This window comes from Ovis aries, chromosome 7 (genome assembly GCF_016772045.2).
Source record: "Ovis aries strain OAR_USU_Benz2616 breed Rambouillet chromosome 7, ARS-UI_Ramb_v3.0, whole genome shotgun sequence".
In the NCBI taxonomy this organism is placed as follows: Eukaryota; Metazoa; Chordata; class Mammalia; order Artiodactyla; family Bovidae; genus Ovis; species Ovis aries.
In genome coordinates, this window is record NC_056060.1 from 56,391,926 (window position 1) to 56,402,859 (window position 10,934).

Genomic DNA, 10,934 nt, shown 5'->3' on the forward strand with positions numbered 1-10,934 from the left:
AGCAGATGTTGGCAATTTGATCTCTGGTTCCTCTGCCTTTTCTAAAACCAGCTTGAACATCTAGAAGTTCACGGTTCATGTATTGCTGAAGCCTGGCTTGGAGAATTTTAAGCATTACTTTACTAGTGTGTGAGATGAGTGGAATTGTGCGGTAGTTTGAGCATTCTTTGGCATTGCCTTTCTTTGGGATTGGAATGAAAACTGACCTTTTCCAGTCCTGTGGCCACTGCTGAGTTTTCCAAATTTGCTGGCATATTGAGTGCAGCACATTCACAGCATCATCTTTCAGGATTTGAAATAGCTCAACTGGAATTCCATCACCTCCACTAGCTTTGTTTGTAGTGATATTTTCTAAGGCCCACTTGACTTCACATTCCAGGATGTCTGGCTCTAGGTGAGTGATCACACCATCATGATTATCTGGGTCATGAAGCTCTTTTTTGTACAGTTCTTCTGTGTTTTCTTGCCAGCTCTTCTTAATATTTTCTGCTTCTGTTAGGTCCCTACCATTTATGTCCTTTATTCAGCCCATCTTTGCATGAAATGTTCCCTTGGTATCTCTAATTTTCTTGAAGAGATCTCTAGTCTTTCCCATTCTGTTGTTTTCCTCTATTTTTTGCACTGATCGCTGAGGAAGTCTTCTTATCTCTCCTTGCTATTCTTGGAACTCTGCATTCAAATGGGTGTATCTTTCCTTTTCTCCTTTGCTTTTTGCTTCTCTTCTTTTCACAGCTCTTTGTAAGGCCTCCTGAGACAGCCATTTTGCTTTTTTGCATTTCTTTTTCTTGGGGATGGTCTCGATCCCTGTCTCTTATACCATGTCTCAAACCTCTGTCCATAGTTCATCAGGCACTCTGTCTATCAGATCTAATCCCTTAAATCTATTTCTCACTTCCACTGTATAGTCGTAAGGGATTTGATTTAGGTCATACCTGAATGGTCTAGTGGTTTTCTCCACTTTCTTCAACTTAAGTCTGAATTTGGCATAAGGAGTTCATGACCTAAGCCATAGTCAGCTCCCGATCTTTATTTTTGCTGACTGTATAGAGCTTCTCCATCTTTGGCTGCAAAGAATATAATCAGTCTGATTTCGGTGTTGACCATCTGGTGATGTCCATGTGTAGAGTCTTCTCTTGTGTTGTTGGAAGAGGGTGTTTGCTATGACCAGTGCGTTCTCTTGGCAGAACTCTATTAGCTTTTGCCCTGCTTCATTCTGTTCTCCAAGGCCAAATTTGCCTGTTACCTATACGTGAACCATGAACTTCCTGATGTTCAAGCTGGTTTTAGAAAAGGTAGAGGAACCAGAGATCAAATTGCCAACATCCACTGGATCATGGAAAAAGCAAGAGAGTTCCAGAAAAACATCTATTTCTGCTTTATTGACTATGCCAAAGCCTTTGACTGTGTGGATCACAATAAACTGTGGAAAATTTTGAGAGAGATGGGAATACCAGATCACCTGACCTGCCTCTTGAGAAATCTGAATGCAGGTCAGGAAGCAACAGTTAGAACTGGACATGGAACAACGGACTGGTTCCAAATCAGAAAAGGAGTACGTCAAGGCTGTATATTGTCACCCTGCCTATTTAACTTCTATGCAGAGTACATCATGAGAAACGCTGGACTGGAAGAAACATAAGCTGGAATCAAGATTGCCGGGAGAAATATCAATAACCTCAGATATGCAGATGACACCACCCTTATGGCAGAAAGTGAAGAGGAACTAAAAGCCTCCTGATGAAAGTGAAAGAGGAGAGTGAAAAAGTTGGCTTAAAGCTCAGCATTCAGAAAATGAAGATGATGGCATCCGTTCCCATCACTTCATGGGAAATAGATGGGGAAACAGTGTCAGACTTTATTTTTCTGGGCTCCAAAATCACTGCAGATGGTGACTGCAGCCATGAAATTAAAAGACGCTTACTCCTTGGAAGAAAAGTTATGACCAACCTAGATAGCATATTCAAAAGCAGAGACATTACTTTGCCAACTAAGGTCTATCTAGTCAAGCCTATGGTTTTTCCAGTAGTCATGTATGGATGTAAGAGTTGGACTGTGAAGAAGGCTGAGCGCCGAAGAATTGATGCTTTTGAACTGTGGTGTTGGAGAAGACTCTTGAGAGTCCCTTGGACTGCAAGGAGATCCAACCAGTCCATTCTGAAGGAGATCAGCCCTGGGATTTCTTTGGAAGGAACGATGCTAAAGCTGAAACTCCAGTACTTTGGCCACCTCATGCAAAGAGTTGACTCATTGGAAAAGACTCTGATGCTGGGAGGGATTGGGGGCAGGAGGAGAAGGGGATGACAGAGGATGAGATGGCTGGATGGCATCACTGACTCAATGGGCGTGAATCTGAGTGAACTCCAGGAGATGGTGATGGACAGGGAGGCCCGGCGTGCTGCGATTCATGGAGTCACAAACAGTCAGACACAACCGAGCAACTGAACTATTCTAGGTGTTTCTTGACTTCCTATTTTTGCATTCCAGTCCCCTATAATGAAAAGGACATCTTTTGGGGGTGTTAGTTGTAGAGATATAATTGGAATATAACATCAGTTTTAGGTGTACAACATAGTGATTATATATATATTAATATGTATATAATGTATATATAATGCAAAATGATTATCACAGTAAGTTTAGTTAACTTCCATCACCTCATAAAGTTAACAGATTTTTTTCCTATGATGAAAAAATTTAAGACCTACTCTCTTAGCAGCTTACAGTTCTGCAATGCAGTGTTATCAGTTATACTCAGAAAGGTGTACAATATATCCTCAGGACTTACTGTACAACTGGAAGTTTGTACCTTTTCACCACCTTCTACTTTCCCCACCAATAGCCGCCTCCTCTGACTACTACCAATCAGTTTTCTGTATCTATGAGTTTTGGATTTTCATTTATTAATTTTTTTGATGTTGGTGTACCTTTTTATTCCAAATCTACCTTACTTAACAAACTGCCCCCACCCCAAATAAGGTGACACATAGAAACAGTCTTGATATCAACCTATGTTATAAGTTCACTTTGCTATTTCTTTGGTTTGAGAAGATATTGGGGCTTACGTTTGGAAAAATAAATGAAAAGATAAACTGAAATAACTATTACATTTTATTTAAAGATTTTAAAAGTTGCTTAGTCGTGTCCGACTCTTTGTGACCCCATGGACTGTAGCCCACCGGGCTCCTCCGTCCATGGGATTCTCCAGGCAAGAATACTGGAGTGGGTTGCCATTTCCTTCTCCAGGGGCTCTTCCCCACCCAGGGATCAAACCCGGGTCTCCCACATTGCAGGCAGATGCTTTAACCTCTAAGCCACCAGGGAAGCCTATGTTATAAGTTCACTTTGCTATTTCTTTGGTTTGAGAAGATACTGGGGCTTACATTTGGAAAAATAAATGAAAAGATAAACTGAAATAACTATTACATTTTATTTAAAGATTTTAAAAGATACAGGGCAGAGCTCACAAAAGTTACCTGAATCATTAAAAACCATAAAGTTGGAGAATGGTTTTTAAATAGCTTTAGCTATTTAGATACCAAAATAGCTTTAAGGAAGAGGATAACCTGTAAGTATTTTAAATTGCTGAAGAAAGCAAAAGAAGACTTAAGATCTGAAGAATAAAAATTATATTTATAAACATGCTAAAGAATACATTAAAAGAAATAAAAAAGAATGAAGAAAATATACTGTCTTCATCCTATTATATGAACATCGTTTTCATGGGACTCTACAGTTCACTTCAACAATATTCATACAACAAAAATAATGACTGAAAGAGCTTCAATACTCTTTGGAGCTGGCTATTACAGAATTCATCCTGTATAAAGGGTATGCATGAAAAACATCCTGGAAACTCAGAATATCTGCAAACATGAAACTGTTTCTCCAAATTGCACTTCTTGGTCTTGAATCTGGTAGAGTGGGTGTCAGCTACAACTTGAAGCTTACCATTGTGGGATTGGGAGAGCAATTGAACTCAAGGGGCACTTTGCTATAGTTAAATATTCTATAAGCTTCTCCTCAATGCCACATATCTACTGAGAATTAAAGAGTAAATGAAATTTTCTAACCAGTTACAAGAATGCATGTAATAAAGGGTAATCACTACAGAATTTATACATACTCAGTTTTCTTAAAGCCATAGATTTTATTATAGAAAGGAGAAAGAAAATGGCATTAATAGATCAAGCGCATGAATTCCAGAATACTGAATTCCTTTTCCGCTTTTTTTTTAAATTTATTTTCCTCTTGCTTAGCAACCAGTTATATACATGGACTGTAAAATTACATCCATGACAAAAATTTTAGTGTTTTGTGTATTGTCAAAGAAAGACCAATATCTTTGCCTGAGTGTCCCATTAACTTTCACCTAGAGCTATTTTTTTAACTGTCTATAAAAGTTTCTTTTCAAATAATTTATTAATTACAACAACTGGGAAGAGCAGTGTGAGAACCTGAATACTTCAGCTAAGCAGTGAAGACAACAAACTTCCTTCAAACCAGCTCTCCTGCCGGGATTTTTATATACTTAAATAACCTTTCTCCCTCACTTCTGCAGGGCTACCGAAGAAAGTGGCATTTCTCGGCCATCGCAAGTCTCAGGTAGAATCTTCTCTGTTCCTCAGTGTTTGGACAAAGGCTTCTGGACATGAAGTTCATGCCTCTGGTAACTCAGTCTTGTTCTTAATAAGCGAGATCTCCAATTCGGGTAAAAGTCACTGGAAGACATCCAGAATGTAGGAAGCACTGTTTGATGCCTCTAGTGATCAGTGGATTAAGGATATCAGCCTTTTCCTTATCCCCAGCAGCTGTTAGGCAGGTGGTGAACTCTTTAGACATAGAGGACCACTCTTGACACAACAAAACTGTCATCTGGCAAAGGGCTCTGCTCATTTCTATGGTTGTTACGTCCTGCTTCCAGCCATGCAGAACCAGAGCAGCTGTTTTGTGAAACAGTTCAATTGAGCAAGCAGTCCGTTCTGCTAGGCTCTGGATTGCAAATGCATGGATATCCTCTATTGAATTGTTACTGATTTGCTCAGGTTTTTTTGTTTCCAACTATTTTTCTCCTTCCCCTCTTCTAGTGGTTTGGCCAGAGATGTCCTGATCCATTCATAGGCTGTATTTCTTGCCCTGGCAAGTTTCTCTGGTTTGGAGAAGACATGCAGCTGAGAAAATAGCTCTGTTATCTCTTTGGTAATGTCTTCATTCCCTTTTTTTCTCTTCCTCCTCTTCCTCATAGAACTCTGCTAGGGAAAATGCTTCTTTGAGTTGCTCCAATTCAAGTTTTAGAGTCTCTAATTTTTCTCCACTTAAATAATTAGGAATAGATTTCACCTTTATTTCACTTTCTCGAGAGAGCATCTCCAGAGCTTCTATATGTGAAAGGCCTTGAAATTCATCAAAGGGTAGCCCATAATGAATTTTCTTGTCTGTTTCCATGGTAACCTCATTGGAAGTCTGTAGCTCTTCTTTCTCCTTTATCTCTTTTAAAACCTGAGACAGTGTAGATCAGAAGTCCAGTTCATCAGACCCTTGGTTCTTTTAAATCCAGGATCCCCTTCTGCTATTACATCCATTGTCTTTTTCCCAATGAATTCTAAGGCATCCAAACTCCCAGTGATAACACTTTTCCTGTGCCCTGAACAGCAGTAGAGATGGCCGAGAATACCCCAAATGGCCCACTCTCTTGAGAGGACTCTCCATTCTCTTTGGCATTTGTCTCTCCTATTGCATACTGGACTTCAGTTGAAATTTCACTGGGACTAGGGATTCCAAGGGAGGCCTCTGCCTTCTCAATGACGTCTGAAATACCTTATCCTACCTGAGGCTGAGGAGAGCAAGGACTTGCCCCAACTGCCCCAATAGCCCCATCCAGACTTGGGTACATCTTTGGAAACAGTCTCTTGGCCTGCAGCTTATGATGCCTGAATAAGGAGAACTTCTGTCTTAAGGTCACTGGAACGTTTGGACTCTGGTCTTTTCTGAGTAGAAGCTATAGATTCTGATTTACTGTGACCTGACACTGGTCAACGGACTCAAAATTCTTGGCTGAAGTTGAGAAGATGAGAAGTTCTCATCTTCACGGATGGGAGTTGCTTCAGTTATCACTGTAATCTCAAGATCATCTTTGTCCAACATGATTAGATCATTGCCCAGGCCACCTCCTCCCTCACCGCAGCCACAGCCTCCTCTGAAGAGCTGCTCCTACTTATTTTTTACTAAATTTTAATGCAGTATAGTTGCTTTACAGTGTTTTAGTTTCTGTTGTACAGAAAGAGAATCAGCTACATGTTTATATATGTCCCCTGTCATTGGATTTCCTTCCCATTTAGGTCACCATAGACCACTGAGTCGAGTTCCCTGAGCATTTCACTAGATTCTCATTATTTATGTATTTTATGCATAGTACCAATAGTACACATATGTCAATCCCAATTTCCCAGTTCATTCCACCCCACCTCCTCCATCTTGGTGTCTGTATGTTTGTTCTCGTGTATATCTGTGTGCAAATAGGATCATCTATGCCATTTTCCTAGATTCCATGTCCATGAGTTAGTATACGATATTTGCTTTTCTCTTTCTGACATACTGAACTCTATATGACCGTCTGCAGGTCCATTCATGTCTCTGCAGATGACAGAGTTTCCCTCCTTTTTCTAACTACGTAATATTTCATTGTGTCTCTGTACCACATCTTCTTTATCTATTCCTCTGTTAATGGAAATTTACCTTGCTCCCCTCTCCTGGATATTGTAAATAGTGCTGCAGTGAACAATGGTGTGGATATAACTTTTGAATTATGGTTTTCATTGTGTATTTCCCCAGGAGTGGGATTGCAGGGTCATATGGTAGTTATATATATATATTTTTTTGCATACAAACAGCACATTTATTTTTAACTGAAAGCAAAAGATAATAAAAGAATGATAAATATTCCATAGATTTGAATTTACCAAGTGAGAATGCTTGATTCTTTTAGCAAATTAATAGGTATGTCTTCAATGTTAATGTTTAGGGTGTTTACCTCACCTCTGTGAGCATTATTCTAATTAACATTTTAAATCTTGGGAAAAGAGCTAAAATCAACACAGGGAATTTAACATAGTTAAGTGAAAGTTACACATTCATAAAGCAAATATTAACTATAGGAAAGTGTGAGCTGAGTCAGACAACTCAGTAATAATTCATTTGAAAAGATCTAAGAACTTAGGCAATAAGTTCAAGGTAAGAGAAAAAGGTGTGGTAAATATGTTTTCAATACATATACTTTAACCTAATTAATTAACACTGGGGGATTAATCTACAATTGAGTGTTGACATCTACATATTATATTTAAAAATGAAGATCACCTCAATGGCAAAATCTTTGCTAGATACTACAGAGAATGGAAAGTAAGGAAAAACGTATATTCCCTAGAAGAATAATCATTGTGAGAGGTCGTAGGACAGTTGAGTGAAGTGTCAAGTACAATAATAGTAAAAATACAAAGTAGATTCAGAAGTGAGAAAAATGCATTCAAAAGAATGTTTAGATAAGCCAGCTTGAAGTGTATCAACAAATTATATATAGGAAATATTATATATAGGAAGCCTCAGCTCAGAACTCACTTATTTGAATAGGTTATAGAAGAAAGGCTAGTTTGCAAAGCAATATAAAAAAGGAAAACAAAGCAAATTGCTAGGTTGGAAGAAAGCAAAATAATACAGTTACTGAATGTTTTGATTCCTGGAACATTAAGGAAACAGAAAAGTCATGAATTATCCAAGTAGATTTTCCAAAAGAAAAATATAGGTTTGGAATTCAAGAGATTATCTCCACAGCTTTGATAGTTAAAGTTTTACAGGTAAAGTTAAGGGAGAGAATTAAAATATACACAGACACACACACACACTCAAAATCCAGCCAAGAGCAAACTCTTAGGTAATGATCTCATATAGGAGAAGGAGAAGTAAAAGGAACTGACAGAGGACAATTTATGGAGATGGGAAGGGAACCAACTACCTCAGTATCATGAAGAGAAAGTACAAGGAGGTGTTCTCAGGGGTGGGGTGAACTGTGGAAGTTATCTGGGCTTTTCACAAATGTTTGGTTCTCTCCTGGTCACATAAGATTATTCTTCCTGCCTGTGCCTCACCCCTCCCCTACTTAATTCAGGAATGGCCAGGTGGCTCAGTTGACCAATAAAATATGAACGGAAGTAACCTGTGTCACTCCCAGATGAACCTTTGGATGCCAGAGCATCCAGTCACAGGCAGCATTCCAGAAAGTTCTGCTCTACGGGTTAGCGTTCCAGGAGTGAGGATAACAGATTCTAGATGATTCTCACCGGACATGTATTGTGACAATCATAGTTTTTAAAATCTTTTATTTTTTTAAGTTATGAAATTATAACACATTTATAAGAGACTTGGAAAATACAGAACAAAGTTACATATGGTTCACTATATGTGTCAGTGGTTTAAGCAGGTAAATTAAGATTTTTAGTTGGAGTTTTAATATCAGACTCAGAAATTAATTGAATGAATGTTCATAAAAGTAGAATAATATGGGACTTCCCTGGTGGCTCAGAGGGTAAAGTGCCTGTCTACAATGCGGAAGACCCAGATTTGATCCCTGGGTCGGGAAGATCCCCTGGAGAAGGGAATGGCAATCCATTCCAGCACTATTGCCTGGAGAATCCCATGGACAGAGGAGCCTGGTAGGCTACAGTCCATGGGGTCGCTATAACACATTTATAAAAGACTTGGAAAATACAGAACAAAGTTACATATGGTTCACTATATGTGACAATTGTTTAAGCAGATAAATTAAGATTTTTAGTTGGAGTTTTAATATCAAACTCAGAAATTAATTGAATGAATGTTCATAAAAGTAGAATAATATAGTAGACCTGAAAAGCATTATGAACCAATTCAAAATAATTAAGATTTATACAATTTGCACACAACAGTAGGATACAAATTCTATTCAAGTTCCCATAGACTAGAAACTAGCAGACACTGAAACATATCCAGAGACATAAGACCAGGTACAGAAATGTCATGGTCTAAAGGCATTGAAATCATACAGATCTGTTCTCTTACTACTGTGGAATTATGTTACAGCCCACTATCAAAAGGTATTTGAAAATAACCTACATTTTCAACTGCCATGTGACATTTACCAAGAGAGATCTTTGACTTAGCTGTTGAAACTCTTGATAAAGTTTGAAGATTGAAAAAACATGGAGGGTGATTGCAGAGAGTAAAGGATTTAAGTGGGAAATTAGTATCAAAATGAGAAATAATAACAAAGATCTTTTAAAAATCCCATGTATTTGGAAATTAAATGTCCAGTTTTAGATGAGGGTATATCTAAGAAGCCATAACAAGGAAAATTAGAAAATATTTGTAATAGGATAAAAATGAAAAGAGAATTTACCAGAATGTGCTGCGTGTAGCTGAAGCTGCTCAGTGCAGTAAAATGTGGAGTCTTGAATAAGGTATGAAAACAATAATGGAAACATGATTAACCTAACAGTATAAATAAAATACGTACAATTTTTGCAGTTAGACAGGATGATGTGGTAAGTGGCAAGGTACACATGCGTATGTTTCCATTCACCCAGCCAGTCTCTATCTTTTGGTTAATGCACTTAATCCATTTCCATTTAAGGTAATTATCAATATGTATGATCCTATTATCCTTTTCTTAATTGTTTTAGATTTATTCTGTGTACATCTTTTCCTTCTCTTGTGTTTCCTGCTTAGAGATGCTCCTTTAGCATTTATTGCTAGTTTCTTTTAGCATTTAAAGCTAGTTTGAGGGTGCTGAACTCTCTTAACTTTTGTTTATCTGGAAAGCTTTGATTTCTCCGACAAATCTGAATGAGAATCTCGCTGGATAGACTATTCTTGGTTATAGGTTCTTCTCTTTTATCCCTTTAAATATATCATGCCATTTCCTTCCAGCTTCCCTGGTAGCTCAGTTGGTAAAGAATCTGCTTGCAGTGCTCCCTTCGGCAGCATATATACTAAAATGGGAACGATACAGAGATTAGCATGGCCCCTGCGCAAGGATGACATGCAAATTCATGACGCGTTCCATATTTTTAAAATATCAAAAAAATAAACTGAAAAAAAAATCTGCCTGCAATACAGGAGACCCTGGTTCAATTCCTGGGATAGGAAGATCCCCTGGAGAAGGGATAGGCTGCTCACTCAAATATTCTTGGGCTTCCGTTGTGGCTCAGCTGGTAAAGAATCTGCCCGCAATACAGGAAACCTGGGTTCAATCCCCAAATTGGGAAGATCCCCTGGAGAAGGGAAAGGCTCCCTACTCCAGTATTCTGGCCTGGAGAATTCCATGGACTATACAGGGTCACAAAGAGTCAGACACAAGTGAGCCACTTTCACTTTTACTTTCTAGAGTTTCTGCTGCAAAATCAGCTGATAACCTTATGGAAGTTCCCTCATATGTTATTTGTTGTTTTTCCATTGTTGCTTTTAATATATTTTCTTTGTCTTTAATTTTTGTCAGTTTGATTACTATATGTCTCAGTGTATTCCTCCTTGGGTTTATCCTGTCTGAGACCCACCATGCTTCTGGACTTCATCGACTATTTCCTTTCCCATGTTAGGGAAGTTTTCAAGCTATTATCTCTTCAAATATCTTCTCAGGTCCTTTCTCTCTCCTTCTTCTGGGATGCCTATAATGCAAATGTCGGTGCATTTCTTGTTGTCCCAGAGGTCTCTGGGAAGTGAAAGTGAAAGTCCCCAGTCGTATCTGACTCTCTGCGACCCCATGGACTATACAGTCCATGGAATTCTCCAGGCCAGAATACTGGAGTGGGTTAGGCTGTCTGATTTTTCTCATTCTTTTTTCTATATTCTGTTCTGTGGCAGTGATTTTCACCATTCTGTCCTCCATGTCATTTGTCTCTTCTGCCTCA

The 10,934-nt window shown here is 38.5% G+C and overlaps 1 non-coding gene and 1 pseudogene across 1 annotated transcript; one reads left to right on the forward strand and one right to left on the reverse strand.

Moving 5' to 3' along the window:
- Positions 1 to 4,621: 4,621 nt before the first annotated feature.
- Positions 4,622 to 6,141, reverse strand: LOC114115723 (protein FAM114A2-like; annotated as a pseudogene).
- A 3,851-nt stretch (positions 6,142 to 9,992) lies between these two features.
- LOC114115990 (U6 spliceosomal RNA) lies at positions 9,993 to 10,096 on the forward strand. Its single transcript, XR_003590090.1, has one exon. It is a non-coding gene; the product is annotated as a U6 spliceosomal RNA (small nuclear RNA).
- The last annotated feature ends 838 nt before the right edge of the window (positions 10,097 to 10,934 follow it).